The sequence below is a fragment of the Heloderma suspectum genome, chromosome 12 (genome assembly GCF_057233095.1).
Source record: "Heloderma suspectum isolate Gila_16-S chromosome 12, 16-S_ref, whole genome shotgun sequence".
Taxonomy (NCBI): Eukaryota; Metazoa; Chordata; class Lepidosauria; order Squamata; family Helodermatidae; genus Heloderma; species Heloderma suspectum.
The window spans coordinates 7822212-7838147 of NC_139469.1; positions in this window are offsets into that span (position 1 = coordinate 7822212).

Sequence of the window (15936 nt, forward strand, 5' to 3'; positions counted from 1 at the left end):
TCCTGGCATTCACAGCACTGTCACTATCCAATAGGTACCTGCGATCACATTATCAGTGATCATGCTAGTTGTGGGAAAAGCATAGCATTTCCCACCATCAAATATTGCAACAGAGTGTGTTTTGTGCAGTCTGGGTGATTTGTTGTTGTTGTTGTTGTGCAGCCTGTGATGAGCCAACACACCTTCCGGGCCCCAGCCATCTGCCTCTTGGAAGTAAAGGCCCCGCTTTGTTCAATGGGACACACTAAGTAAGCTTACACAGGACTGCAGCCGCAATTTGCTGAAACTGAGCGACAGTAGGAGAGGGGACACAGGCCAGGCTGATGTTTTCTGTGGTCAAGTAGCAGGAAAACGGCAGCGACACAACAGCCAGGCGTCGTCACATGTGGGGTGCCAAGCAGGAAAAGGGTGTTCCCCATTCCTGAAACGTTGGCCAGAGTTGCAGCGAGGGAAGGAAAATTATGGGAAGTGGAAGGACACAGCAGGGCATGCGCCTCAGGACAGCACATGGCTCCTGGCACCTTTCTAATCCTGACCCCTGATGCCATGGGCAGGGTGGAGCAGAGCAGGGCAGGGCAGGAGAGAGCAAAGGGGATATCCGGCGCTATGCCTCCTTTGGCAAGGGTGATGCCTCGTATCCTGCCTTCTGACTTGTCCATAGGGGAGAGCTAGGAAGGGAGGGCTCAGGTGTCTGTGTTTGTCTGCATCTCTCTCTCTCTCTCTCTCTCTCTCTCTCTGTGTGTGTGTGTGTGTGTGTGTGTGCATAGAGAAAGGGAGACAGTGTTGAACCATGCCCAAGTTAAGCATCTCTGTGCTGCTTGCTTTTTCTGTTGCCTTTTGGAGAAAAAGCCAGGCTTTTTTTGCAGGCCAATGGGATGGCTTGGTGGGTGGGGAGGTTCAAATGTTCATTCCTGCATAAGGAGAAATGAACAAGGGCTGGAGCAAAGCATCTCCTTACAAGTAAGCAATGCAGGCTGTGTGTGTGTGTGTGTGTGTGTGCGTGCGTGTGCGTGAGTATTCTGCAAGAACACAAAGAAAGCAAAGAATGTATGTGATCATTCTGCAGAATTCGGACTCCTGACAAGTCACGGTGCTCGCTTTCGATGGGTTTGCCATCAGGTCTCAAGCTTTGGTCCTGAGACTTAGGGCAGTGTTAATTCTCAGAGGTATCAGCTTGTCCGGCACGGCCACGCATTTGATGGCTTCCTCTCCAGGCCAAGCTAAACATGCCACCTGTCGCCCTGATTGGAGGGAGAGTGGGACTTTAGTTTCTCATCTTCTACTGGGGTCTTGATCTGGATTGCACCCAGACACGCCATGCCTAGTGTTAAGGAAAAGAATGCGTCCATGTAGTTGCCAGTTGTGTGAACAGTGTCACAGCTAGTTTGACCCTAAGTGTGCAGGAGTGTTGGACTAAACTGATGCATACCTGCCTATTGCACATGCAACTTGCACATACAACATCAATAGTTTCATAAATAAGCCACATACTGGAGTATTGGATTGCCCTGGTCTCATTGTTGAAAGCATGCTGGACGTGGAACTATAAAAAGCGTTGTTAAAAGTTTCCCATAATTGATGAGAGACTTTCCATTTTCTCCCAAAGGGAGGGAGCAGTCTTTTTCCTGATCTCTCCACCCCCGTTTTTCTTGACCTTCATATCTCTGGTTCCATCTCCTAACTGCTGGATCCTATCCCTTTACTGCTTGGCCATGATCCCAGGCCCAACCCAGATATCAGTTTGTTTGTTTTTACTTTCACAAGTTGACAACCCTGTGATATCATGAGACCATATCTCATGACATCACCAATCCCTCCATTTAAAGTCTGGGGATCTGGCAATCCTAATTTTAAAAGAAAAGAAGCAAGTTTCTACTCCTTAAGGCCTCCCTCTCAGAAGCCAGCAGAGTCACTTATCAGATTGCCAGTACTGGCCGAGGGGGGGGGGGGCAGGCGGGGAGCAAGGCTTCAGAGACTTCCTAGAGAACCCAACTCTGCAGCTTGACAATACAGGCAGCTTGCAGTAATAAACTTTTAACAAGGCACACACATACCCCCCCGCAAAAAAGGGGCAAAAGAGGGGATCAGAAAAAGGGGCTGTCCCTAGTTAATCTGGGCCTGATTCACTTGCTGGTATTCACATTCAAAGGCCTAAACGACTTGAGCCAGGTTATCTGCTGGATTGTCTCCTCCCATATGTAACTGCCCAGACCCTAAGATCATCCTCAGGGGTCTTTCTCTAGGAGCCCCTGTCAAAGGAAGTGAGGCAGGTGCCTACCAGGAAGCGGGCCTTTTCTGCTGTGGCACCCCGGCTGTGGAATATGCTCCTTAGAGGGGTTCATCTGGCGCCTATGTCATGCTCTTTCCAGCACCAGGTCAAGACCTTTTTATTTCCCCAGCATTTTATCATTTTAGCATTCTAGACTTTTAACTTTGCTGTTTTAAATCTGTTACTCTATTTTAAATCTCTGCATTGTTGCTAGGTTTTATTCTGGTTGTAGTTTTATACTATAGTTTTAAGCTTTTATATTTTATACTGTTTTTATTCTGTACTTTGTGGTTTTAATTTTTGTGAACCAGCCAGAGAGCTATTGGGTAGTATAGAAATGTAATAAAATCAATCAATCAATCAATCAATCAATAGATAGGGGACACTGGAGGATGCATACCTGATTTATACAGATCTCACAATCTAGCTTTCCTGGAACTGCCAAAGAACTTTTGTTTTCTTTTCTTTCTTTCTTTTAGCATGGAGTATATGCCCAGACTTTCAGGTCTTCATCAGACTTTGTGCTTCCTTCTGGTTAAATACATTTTTTAAAATCATTTCTCCCAGCAGGATTTTAGGGAGAGACCAGAATGTAATTTGCTGGATAACATGCTAAGATTTTGGCCGAGCGAAGGGCCTTGGATCTTGCTTGCTCTGACAGCCAAGGTGTGAAATGCTTTTGGAGGCAGTCCCTTGTCTGTCCTGGAAAGCTCTGCGGCTGAAGATACGTCGGCACTCCCACTGGTGTCTGTGGACAATGTCCCAAAGTGTCTGCAATGTCTAAAATTACGTTCTGTTCCAGGCAAATCAGGATCAGCTTCTGAGGGCCCAGAAGCAAAAGGGAAATCCCTTCATCCACAGTTTTCTCAGCTATGTTAACGGGAGTGGTACATTGGCCAAACATTTTTTACAACTTGAATCACATTTTGGTGTGTGTGTGTGTGTGTGTGTGTGTGTGGATCAAGGGTCTGACTTGGTATAAGGCAGCTTCTTGTGTTCATATATTCCTACCTCACTGGGGTGTTGTGAGGATAAGGGGGTACTTTAAATGCCCCCCGCCCCTGAAGTAATCCTTTGGAGATAAAAATTATATAAATTATAAAAATTATAAAAATCAGGAGCGTTGACCCTCTTTCAGCCCGGGGACCAAATTCCATTTTGGAGAAGCCCTCGGGGGCTACATTCCAGTAGTGGGTGTGGCCAAAGGCAAAAGGGGTGGGGCCAAAGAGGCTGGCCTATTTTAGCTGGTCTTAAAGCTCTTCCCACCAGTAAACTCAGCCTTAGGAGAGGCACCTCAACCTTTTAGAATGGGGAAAAAACATGCAAAAGCCAGGAAACCACCAAATGATTGACTCTCAAGGAAAGGGGATGGGGCCAGAGGGAGGGAGCTTGGCCATCTGCAGTAGGCCAGATTTGGCCCACGGGCCTGAGGCTGTGCACCCCTAATGTAAAGCATTGGAAAGAAGAGTAATAAAAATGAAGTCTCCTCTTCCCTCCTTTTTCCATCTCCAGATCAGCAATTCTTTATACAGCAGTGGTGGGCAACTTGTGGCCATCCACATGTTATTAGCTTACAGCTCCCATCATCCCTCTCCACTGGCTATGCAGGCTAGGGCTGATGGGGGTTGCAGTCTAGCAATATCTGAACGGCCACAAGTTGCCCACTCTTGCTGTACAATGCAGTTTTTCTCCCTTTCTCAGATACGCTTTCTGACTGTTGGGCAATAGGAACCACTCTGCATGCATCCAGACACTAGGGGGCGATAGAAAATGTCCTATAGCTTGTTCAGTTCCTTTTTCCTGCTCCCTCCCCTTCCTCTTCCTTCTTCCTTCCTTCTCCTGTGCCTCTGCAACAACAAGCACCATGCAGTCTCTCCAGAGAGTAAGCAAGTAACCACATCTCATGCCTTCGCTCACTTACACTCACCCAGCATTAGGGGATGCTGCTATCATCATCATCATTTCTATACTGCTCCACAGCAGAAGCTTTCTGGGCAGTTTACAGAAGTTTATTTATTTATTTATTTATTGCATTTATACCCCACCTTTTTTCCTCTTGCAAGGAACCCAAGGTGGCTTACGTGATCCTCCTCCTCTCCCTTTTATCCTCACAACAACAACCCTGTGAGGTGGGTTGGGCTGAGAGTGTGTGACTGGCCCAAAGTCACCCAGTGAGCTTCCATGGCCGAGCGGGGACTAGAACCTGGATCTCTGGGCTCCCAGTCCAACACTCTAGCCACTACGCCACACTGGCTCTCACTAAAAAATCCCGTGAGAAGCGGGGTGGGTGGAATGGACCACAGATCTGCAGTTTATTTATTTACTGTATTTATATCCCACCCTTTTTTTTCTCTGGCAAGGAACCCAAGGTGGCTTACATGATCCTCCTCCTCTATATTTTATCCACACAACAACAACCCTGTGAGGTAGGTTGGGCTGAGAGTCTGTGACTGGCCCAAAGTCACCCAAGTCAGCTTCCATGGCTGAGTGGGGACTAGAACCAGGATCTCCTGGCTCCCAGTCCAATACTCTCGCCACTACACCACACTGGCTATTTTAAAACATTAAAATATAATATACAAAGTTTAGAAGCCATTTACACAAAAGTACACAGACAGTAAACATAAACAACATATAACTAAAATAACTTTGAACTGTCAGTCATAACTAAAGACGCATCCAGGGGCAATTAAAATTCATCATGCTCGGGGGGGGGGGGTGTCGCATAACTAGTTAAACAAAGTTAGCCTTCCCTGACGATGCGTATAAAAGCACTAAAAAAAGTAAGTTGATTTGAACTTCTAAACCAGCTCTACCCTGCATTTATTGCCTCCAGTACCAAATACTGTGTCACCATGCTTTCTCTATATGAGGCAAGTCTGCTGTAAGTCACACCAGTTTTTCCAACACTGACTACTGTCAGCCCAATGGATGCTACATGTTTCATGTTTTTTAAATAAAGGAGATATTTATTTTTGCTTTGGGAGAGGTTCATTGAAGTGGGAAGACAGCAGTCACAAGATTAACGTAACTTCAGACACCCCCCCTCAACAAGAGAATCTGTGATGGCTGAGGCCTGCTTTTCACAAGATAGCTCAGCATAAATATTGCAGAGTTACTGTAAATATTTAAGTTCTCAAACATATGTCAGTAAGTATGGAAAAATCAGACCCTGTGGGCAAACCCAATAAAAACTCCTATGTGTAATATACTCTCTGGAGCTGGTTCTTCAGAATGTCTCCCCACTACCACTATTTTAAGCCTCTGGAGGGATGCAAAATTGAAAAGAGCAATGAGACTTTCTCTTGAGTGGAATGGTTGTCACAAAACCAAGTCCTTATATCTGCAAGCCAGCCTTAATGGCTGCCACCCAGTTTCAAGCAAAGTTAAAGAAGGTCAAGGGGTGATGAGCATTCCTCAGTCCTGCACAGCCTAAGCTTGGTATTTATGCTCTGTACCTGGAACTTGTTACCTGCTTCTGTTGCTGGACAGCTCCTGTCGATACTCTGCTAGGGATGTTGGAGAAATCCATTTGGGGGATAGAGTTCAATAAGTTTTCCTAGGTTTGGCCCCCCGGACTTCATTTCAGTTCCCACTGCAGTGGCCAACTCAATCTGCAGTGAATCAGGCCAGTTTGTGGGTTTTCCGGGCATTCTGCACTTTTTTTTTTTGCAGGTGCCAACATTTGCACAAATGTCTGAGCTCACAAACACAAATCGAGCCATGGAACTGCATCAAGTCAAAAAAGAACTGGCTTTTTCAGGGATGGCCATCCCTGAACTCCATCCCCTTCAGGCCTTATTCAAGACCTTGTGAGCTCATATAGCTAAGTCAGCCAGGACAGAAATGGCAGCACCCACTCCTCTTCCTAGACCGACCACCTCATATAAGAGGCTGCCATTATGATCTCCAGTTCTTTGGTGCATTGTGTATATGGGAGAAATGGTGGTCACCACAAAAAGAAATGGTGGACTGTATTCAGAGACAATTCTGCAAAGTGGATTTCTTTTTCTAAGGGTGAGGTGTGGGGTCACAAAAAGACAAATCTCTTCTGATAAACTTCAGCTCACAAGAGCAGAGAGATGAGGAGGGAGCAAAACCAGGGGACATTTTCTTTTGTGATGTGTTAACATGGCTATGCTTTGGGCATTTTCTGCAACTCAGCAATGAAGGAATGTTGAGCATGTCGTTGTTTTTAAGAAACGAAAACCTCTTTGTCACTTGTTTTGCCCTTCCCTAGATTCCCATCTGGAAGGCTGAGTGCCAAAGAATTGATGCTTTCAAACTGTGGTGCTGGAGAAGACTCTTACAAGTTCCCTGGACTGCAAGGAGGTCAAATCAGTCATTCCTAAAGGAAATCAACCCTGAGTGCTCATTGGAAGGAGAGATACTGAAGCTGAAGCTGAAATATTTTGGCCACCTAATGCGAAGAGAAAACTCTCTGGAAAAGACCCTGATGCTGGGAAAGACTGAAGGCAAAAGGAGAAGGGGACGGCAGAGGATGAGATGGCTAGATAGCATCAGCGATGCAATGAATATGAACTTGAGCACGCTCCGGGAGAGAGTGCAGGACAGGAAGGCCTGGCGTGCTATGGTCCATGGGGTCACGAAGAGTCGGACACGACTGAACGACTGAACAACAACAACAAGATTCCCATCTAGCCATCTTGCTTTGCTCTTTCATTTCAGGTGGCAGCAGAGCCAGTAAAATACTGTTTCCACAAAATACTGTGTTCAGAGTGATGGACTGCACAAAACGAGCGGTGGACATGCTCTGCTGCGGTTGCACGCGCGCTCCCCTTCTAATAATAGTTTAGGCAAATATTTATCCTTTAGCCTGCCTTAGCGCTAGGTGGACAATCAGGCATGGTGCTGGGTTTTTAAATAGAAAGCTTTGACCAAAGGGTGGCTTGAGAGAACTGGGGCAAAGGCTGAAGGGAAATAAATCCGAGTCAAACTGAGGCCAGGAAGGTCTGGAGTCGAGTTGTGACTGTGAGCTGCCGCATGCCCTTCAGCGTCAACCTCTTACACAAGGCAATAGCAAAAGAAGAGATTTGCCGAGAAGTGAGAGACTAACAGCCTGGGTTCTTCTCTCCCGCACCCCAGTATCCCCCCCCCCCCCGCTATCCCCTTCCAGCTTTGGCTGTTTGGTGTTGTGAACAGCGTAGGTAGCCATGTGTCCTCTTCTACAGAGGATGGTCCCCTATTTGAAAGGTTGCCAGAAGACCCTTAGTGGGGAGGGGCCATGGCTCAGTGGCAGAGCCCCTGCTTTGCACACAGAAGGTTTTAGGTTCAATTCTCAGCATCTCTAGAAAAGATCCTGCCTGAAACCCTGGACAGCCGCTGCTGCCAGTCAGTGTCAACAATACTGGGCTAGATGGACCCAGGGTCTGACTCAGCGTATGGCAGCTTCCTACGTTCCTATGGCCATCCTTTACTTAAAGGTGTCTTCTGTTTGAAAGGCTGTCCTGTTCAATTCTGGTTTCAAGATAAAGAACCATCAGAATGGTTGTCCATCCATGGTGAGCACCTGGACAACAGGCAGGCACATGGGTCACCTGGTCCCAGTCGTCTGCACCTTGGTGAGATGTACTCTACTTCTATTGAAATTATTATAATTTATAATTCTTGTAATTTATCTACCCATTCTCTACATTCAGCATCTAAGGTCCTTCTCTGGGTGCCTCCTCCAAGGGAAGCTCGGAAGGCGGCAACGAGGGAGAGGGCCTTCTTAGTGGTGGGCCCCCATCTGTGGAACAAGTTCCCCAATGAGGTCCACCTGGCGCCGACGTTATTATCTTTTTGGTGCCAGGTTAAGACCTATCTCTTTTCACAGGCATTTGGCAGTACATTACGAGTTTTAATCGGTCCTGGATGTGTCTTTTAGTTATGACTGACAGTTCAATTGTTTTTAGTTATATGTCGTTTGTGTATATTGTCTGTGTGCTTTCATAAATGGCCTTTAAACTTTGAAGATTGTATTCTAATGTTTTAACTTTTGTAAACCACCCAGAGAGCTTCAGCTATGGGGAGGTATAGAAATGATGATGATGATAATTTCTAAATGTGCATCTATACATATGAATTAGTATATGCAGGTTTGATACAAATCACTCTCCTCTTTTGCCCTCCTTTTTTTGGGTGGTGCATTTCCTCCTTTTTGGTGATTCAGAAGTGGCCATGCTATCCATTGCAAATGCAGCATCCTAGTCAACATAAGAGCAGCCCTGCTGAATCAGATCCAGGGTCCAGCACCCAGCCCAACATTGTGTTCTGGTCCATACAGTGGCCAACCAGATGTTTTTGGGAAGCCTGCAAGGTATGGAGGCTAGTAGGGTATGGAGGTAACCATTCTTCCCACCCCCTGTTGTTCCATTAAGCCAGTCTCCCCTGACCCAGCACCCTCCAGGTGTGTTTGACTACATCTCCCATAAGCCCCGGCCCCTTGCAGAATGTGGTCGGAGGCTTTCCACACACAGATGGCGAATCTGTTGCCACCTGGAAGACCTTGTGAGGTTCCTGCCTGGAGAGGTTTTGGGCCTGCCGGCCTCACGTCCCTACACAGGAAATATTGGGTCCCAGCCAAACGGAGCAAAGCCAACTCGTGTGGCACTGAGGCGATTAACGAGAGGTTCTTCCTGTTCGGGACGGCTGTAACTGAAAAGAAAGAGCTTTCTTTGTCGGATTATTTGGGAAGAAAGAGTTCCCCAAACTCATCTTTTATTGGGCTCTGGCCTTTCTCATCCCTTCCTCTGTTTTCTCTCTCTTTCTTTCTCTCTTCAGCTGGTTGCTCAAAGCAAGCCTCCCATCAATGAAATAATGTCCCCCACCCCTCCCTCCCTCCCTCCCTCCCTCCCTTCCAGAGCACCATCTGCTTTCCAACACCCCCAGTCTTCTCCCACCACAACCACGATGCAACACATCCCACTCCCTTTCCTTCACTCTAAACGTTTTGACTGCTGGGCTGTCTTTTGTGACATGTACCCCCGCCACACACACACACCATTCTCATCCCTTTGCCTATATCAAACCCCCACCCCACCCAAACCCCAGGAAATGAATGACGACAAGGTGAGGAAGGGGAGGAAAGGTTCTCTCTCCCCCCCCCCTTGCCCTGGGTGCATTTTACCCACTTCTGTAAAGAAAACTGAAAGTGTGTCAGAGAACAATGCAGGGCCCCTTTCGCAACCTACCAGCTGCCGTTGGCTCAAAAGAGGTCCGGGCAGTGGGGGGCCCGAAGGGGCGCTTGGTGACCTGAAAGGGGAACCTGTAGAAAGGGACAGAATAAATATCCCCTCCTTTTGCCCTCCTCCTTAACAAGAGGGGACAGCATCCAATGGCGTTGTTAAGCTGGAGGGGCTGTCCCCGGCACCGGTTAACATGCTCCTTCTCCGTGTCTTGACGTTGTAACTTAACTCACTTTGCGTCTTGTCTTTCTTTCCTTGGGCAGAAAATTCAATTAGTCTCAAGCAAATGCCTTCCTAAGGGGTAAAGAGAGAAAGACAGAGGGACGGAGTGAAAAGGGAAAGAAAGGGAAGAAATCCGCTTTCATCCCCAGCAGAAAAGAGCTTGTCCTGAGAGTGGGTTTGTGCGGCACAATACAGATCACAGAAATAAGGGGAAAGCTTGCTGGCTTGCTGGCTTGCTGGCTTGCTGGCTTGCTTTCTTCTGTCCTTCCTTCTCTCCCTCATTTCCTTTATTTCTTTTTTGCACGGACATAATCACTAAATGTTGGTGTAGTTATCTCAGGGTATTTCAAGCCGAAGGGCTCCTTTCATTAATTCGTTCAATTGTTAATTTGTTCTTTCTCATTTACACTGACATAATCATAAGAACGTAAGAAGAGCCATGCTGGGTCAGACCAAGGGTCCATCTAGTCCAGCGTTCTGTTTACACAGTGGCCAACCAGCTGTCAACCAGGAACCCACAAGCAGGACATGAGTGCAACAGCACCCTCCCACCCATGTTCCCCAGCAACTGGTGTACATAGGCTCACTACCTCTGGTTCTGGAGGGAGCACCTAGCCATCAGGACTAGTAGCCATGGACAGCCTTTTCCTCCAGGAATTTGTCCAACCCCCTTTTAAAGCCCTCCAAATTGGTGGCCATCACTACATCCTGTAGTAGCGAGTTCCATAGTTGGACTGCATGCCATGTGAAGAAGTAGTTCCTTTTTTGTGTCCTGAATCTCCCACCAGTCAGCTTCAAAGGATGACCTCTTTGGGTTCTAGTATTTTGAGAGAGGGAGAAAAATGTCTCCCTATCCACATTCTCCACATCATGCATAATTTTGTACACCTCTGTCATGTCTCCCCTTACCCTACTGTTTTCCATGCTAAACAATCTCAGCTGTTGTTACCTGCCCCCATATGGGAGATGCTCCAGCCCCCTGATCATTTTAGTTGCCCTTTTCTGCACTTTTCCCTGCTCTACAATATCCTTTCTTAGGTGTGGTAACCAGAACTGTACACAGTATTCCAAGTGTGGTCGCACCATAATCACTGAATATTGGCACAGTTATATCTCGGGGTGCTTCTGGACACAGGCAATCAAAATGCCCTCGCAGCTCCCCAGGCGGCCACACCCCCTTTGTCTGGCCCCACCCCCTTTCCCCCCACCCCAGCTGTTGGGTGGTTTCCCAGCTCTTGTGCAGTAGTTTCTCCATTGAGAAAATGGTTGAAAAATGTTGACATAGGCTAGACCTGTTGTTGTTGTTGTTCAGTCGTTCAGTCGTGTCCGACTCTTCGTGACCCCATGGACCATAGCACGCCAGGCCTTCCTGTCCTGCGCTCTCTCCCGGAGCGTGCTCAAGTTCATATTCATTGCATCCGTGATGCTATCTAGCCATCTCATCCTCTGCCGTCCCCTTCTCCTTTGGCCTTCAGTCTTTCCCAGCATCAGGGTCTTTTCCAGGGAGTTTTCTCTTCGCATTAGGTGGCCAAAATATTGGAGCTTCAGCTTCAGTATCTGTCCTTCCAATGAGCACTCAGGGTTGATTTCCTTTAGGATGGACTGATTTGACCTCCTTGCAGTCCAGGGGACTCGTAAGAGTCTTCTCCAGCACCACAGTTCGAAAGCATCAATTCTTCGGCGCTCAGCCTTCCTTATAGTCCAGCTCTCACAGCCATACATTACTACTGGGAAAACCATAGCTTTGATTAGACGGACCTTTGTCGGCAAGGTGATGTCTCTGCTTCTGACTATGCTGTCTAGGTTGGCCATAGCTTTCCTCCCAAGGAGCAAGCGTCTTTTAATTTCATGGCTACAGTCACCGTCTGCGGTGATCTTGGAGCCCAAGAAAGTAAAATCTGTCACTGCTTCCATTTCTTCCCCTTCTATATGCCAGGAAGTGATGGGGCCAGATGCCATGATCTTCGTTTTTTTAATGTTGAGTTTCAAACCAGCTTTTGCACTCTCCTCTTTCACCCTCAACAAGAGGCTCTTGAGATCCTCTTCGCTTTCTGCCATTAGGGTGGTATCGTCTGCATATCGGAGGTTGTTGATAATTCTCCCAGCAATCTTAATTCCAACCTCTGATTCATCCAACCCGGCATTTCTCATGATGTACTCTGCATATAAGTTAAATAAGCAGGGTGACAATATGCAGCCTTGTCGTACTCCTTTCCCAATTTTGAACCACTCGGTTGTTCCATGTCTGGTTCTGACTGTTGCTTCTTGACCCTCGTACAGGTTTCTCAGGAGACAGGTAAGGTGGTCTGGTACTCCCATCTCTTTCAGAATTTGCCACAGTTTGTTGTGATCCACACAATCAAAGGCTTTAGCGTAGTCAATGAAGCAGAAATAGACGTTTTTCTGGAATTCTCTTGCTTTCTCCATGAGACCTACAGTACTGCATTACAGCGGTACTGAAGTGCACTGATAACTGTTGGGGCACATTACGCATTCGATATGCTGCTATCTCAGTGTTATTTCCTGCTTTTTATTCCACATTATCCAAAATACCGTAACAAATGTCCTACAAATGCACATTAGGGATATAGAGTTACCATGATGGGATAGTAATGATATGACACAAGGTGTAGATCTGGCCATGCTTCTCCTAAGGCTTAGTTACTGGCAGGAAGGGCTTTAAGCTAAAATATGCAGGTACTTTGGGCTCTGCCCCTTTTGCCTTTGGCCATGCCCACCCCTGGAATGCAGCCCCCGAGGGCTTCTCTGAAATGGAATGCAGCCCCCGGGCAGAAAGCAGTTCTGCATCCCTGCTCCAGAGAGTCTAACAGAGAGTCTCCAGGTATGGGCAACCTGTGATCCTCCAGATGTTGTTGGACTACAGCTCCCAGTATCCCTGACTGGCTGGGATTGATGGGAGCTGGAGTCCAACCACATCTGTGCTGTAGTGGTTAGAGTGTTGGACTGGGACTCTGGAGAACTGGGCTGTAGTCCCCACTCGGCCATAAAGCTCACTGGGTGACTTTGGGCCAGTTACTGACTTTCAGCCTAACCTAACTCACAGGGTTGTTGTGAGGATAAAATGGAGAATAGGAAGAAGATCACATATACCACCTTGGGCTCCTTGGAAGAAAAGGTAGGATAGAAATGTAACAAACAAATAAATAAATATCTCCTGCTGGTATCAATGGATTTGACAGTGGAGCGTCAAAGTGGTGATGCAAAACTTTCCCCAGCTCTTTTCTGATTTCCTAAAAAGAGTTAATTTGGGATCAATTCAAAATGAGCTCATATTAGCTCCTTGTATGCGTGAGCTCATTCTGAGCTCCAGTTGATATCATGGGCTTGGCTTGCAATTAGCCTGGGGAATCCCAAACTGGGGAAATTCTTACTCTGGACTCATGTAAGCTACCTTGGGGTCCTTACAGGAGGAAAAAGGCAGGATATGACTGTAATGTAATCATAATAATAATCTGTAGGGCCACCAGTTGCCCACTCCTGGCTTAGAACCAATCGACGTTATAAAAGCTTTAGAAAGTGATAGTCTTGCCTAGGGGCAAGAGGCTTTGGGGAGGTGAAAGGTTGCAGGCTCCCCCAGCACCACCTTTGCTCCCCCTCTCAGTTGTCTGCCTGCACCAGTGATGTGGTTCTTAAGGGAGAGGCGGACAGACAGACAGACTCACAGGGATGTGGGATGTTATTGTAGAAGATGCTATCGGATATGCCCAGGGCTTAGTGTTTAAGGAAATGCCATCAGTCCAACTGGCAAGGCACACAATACAATCCAGAGAGATGTCAGTAGCCAATAGTACACCCTGGAACAGGAAGATGATCTACCAAGAAGATAGAAGCTGCTTTCAGAAGTGAGCGAGCCTCTCCTTAGGCCCACCCTGCTGCTGTTTCTCTTGTGTCTCATCCGAACATCTGGAGGGATATTTACTTGCGCCTTCCTTCCCTTCTCTCGCTCTCCCACTCGTAACCTTCCTGCAGCTCAGAAATGTTCTCCAAGCCAACAAACGTGTTTTGCCATCTGCTTGCTGGGACATTCCACTGGAGAAACACCAAGCGACCATTGAAGCTACAGAAAAAGCCGCCTAATGACACCACTGGGCCCTTGCAGTATACAGAGCCATTGTGCATCTCGCTGATGCACATATGTGCTTCTTGCAACCCTTTGACATCTACCCTTTTGACACCTCTTCCAGTCAGATCTGCTGTCACACCAACGCTGAAGTGCAAGCTCCAAGCTCCAGGCTGGAAGGTCATGAGATCACAAAGCTCTGGTCTGGCAATACAGCAGAGGCGGAAGAGGAGGGGGCAGGGGGAATGAAGGTCAAACAAGACAGGCAAATATCAGATTTTGTTTTGGGACTTCACTTTGTTCTGCAGCATCCCTACCTGAACCTCCTTTGCTAACCTGGGGGGGGGGGCTTAACATTTAAATGTATGTTTGTGTGTGTCAGAGTGATGTCGGAGAAATCCGCAAAGGATTCAGATGAGTTCAGATTTCTACAAATCCAGCCTGCAGATTCCACAATAAACTGTTTTTTTCTGGGTCACGTGAATTCTGTGGACTTGTGGACTGGTTTTTCACATTTGCAATAATTCACATTTTCGCTAATGTCCATTAGCGCATTAGAACATTAGCAAAATAGAGCAGTAGCGCAAGTGTGGATTTGCATAAGCGTACAAGCGTGCATGCACAAGTAGAACGAAATTCCAGTTTGAAAAGTCCAATTCCGTCAATGAGCAGACGATGGAATAAAGGACGCCTGACAATCCATGGAACACAGACGGGACACATTTAACAAAATTCATATATCTCTAGTATACACAGGTGCTCGTGCATGCATGAGCAAACCTTTATAGGTCAACACCTGCACTTTTGAACTGTTCCTGGAAACAACCTGGAAGAGAGCTGGCACAGATTTTTCAGCACTGGGGAAATATGATTAATGCAGCAACCCCTGGTTAGTAACAGAGCAGCTGTGTCCTAAACCAGCTGTGTTCCACTGTTCTTAACCATGAAGCGCAGGAGGCACTTTTTGCAGAATGGGGACATCCCTGAGAAGGAACTGTCATTTCAGAACACTTCTGCAATCTACTTTATGGGAACCCCTCTCTGCACTCACAACCCACTCTGGTTTCACTGTTCCACCCCTTCTGCTGCAGCTGCACTCAGCTTGGAGATGTTGCCAGGGCTGGTCAATCAAGGATGGAATCTGGCTACTCTGAAGCAGATCCAGAAAATATATCTGGTGGGTTAAGGTAGAGCTTGGCAGAATCTGGAATTTTCTATCTCTGGGCTGGTGGCCCCAATTGTGGTGGGGCTGTAGAGCCGTTCTGATTTTCAGTCAGAACCAGCCAGAACTCTAAAGGAGCAATCCAAGGTTCTTAACCACACACCCCAATTAGGCTCAGCACCTTGGATAGCTCCTTTAGAGTTCTGGCTGGTTTTGACTGAAACCTAGACTGGAATTACAGCCCCACCAAAATTGGAGCCACCAGCCTCCACTGGTCTCTAGCTGTTGCTCTCAGGAGAGTAGCCAATCGCAAGTAGGACTGCCAACTAAGTATGGACCGTGAATTTCAGCTTTTCTCAGTTTTTCATTTTCCCACACTTAAGTTTGGTTCCCCCGAAATTTGAGGAAGTTTTAATACACAGTTTGCATGAAAATTCATCTGGATTTTGGTGCCCTTTTCTCTTACTACATGCATTTTTGTATGCAATTTTACCTAATACACACATTTTTGCAAGCAATTTTCCTAATGTACTGTGTTTTGAATTCTGTTTTCACAAATATATGCATTTCCGTGTGCATGTTTCCCTAATACACACATGTTTGGTATGCATATTTTGATTGGAGCACCCCATTGCAAAATTTGGAGATGTGTGAATTTTGAAGGATAACTGAGTTTCGGTTGTGTATTGGTTCGAAAGTGTGAAATGAGATACGTTCACATAAAAATGCAAACTGAATGAATTTCTCCCCATCTATATTGCCAACCAGCCAGTATTTTATGGGTCTCATGCTGGGTCATTTTTATTAGTTTTTCAGAGGGCAATCCTATGGCCGCTAGACAGTGTCAGGGGGTGGGGGTGGCATAGGATAGTTCAGGTTCCTGGATCCAAGGTCAGGGTCAGTGCTCTGACCTCAAACCCAGGAGGCAGAGCTCCCCCCGCCTCCAGCGAGCGCAGAGAGAACTGCGCTGGCTGCCTCTCCAAGGTCGCAAAAGCAACCTCAGCAGGAAGGTGTC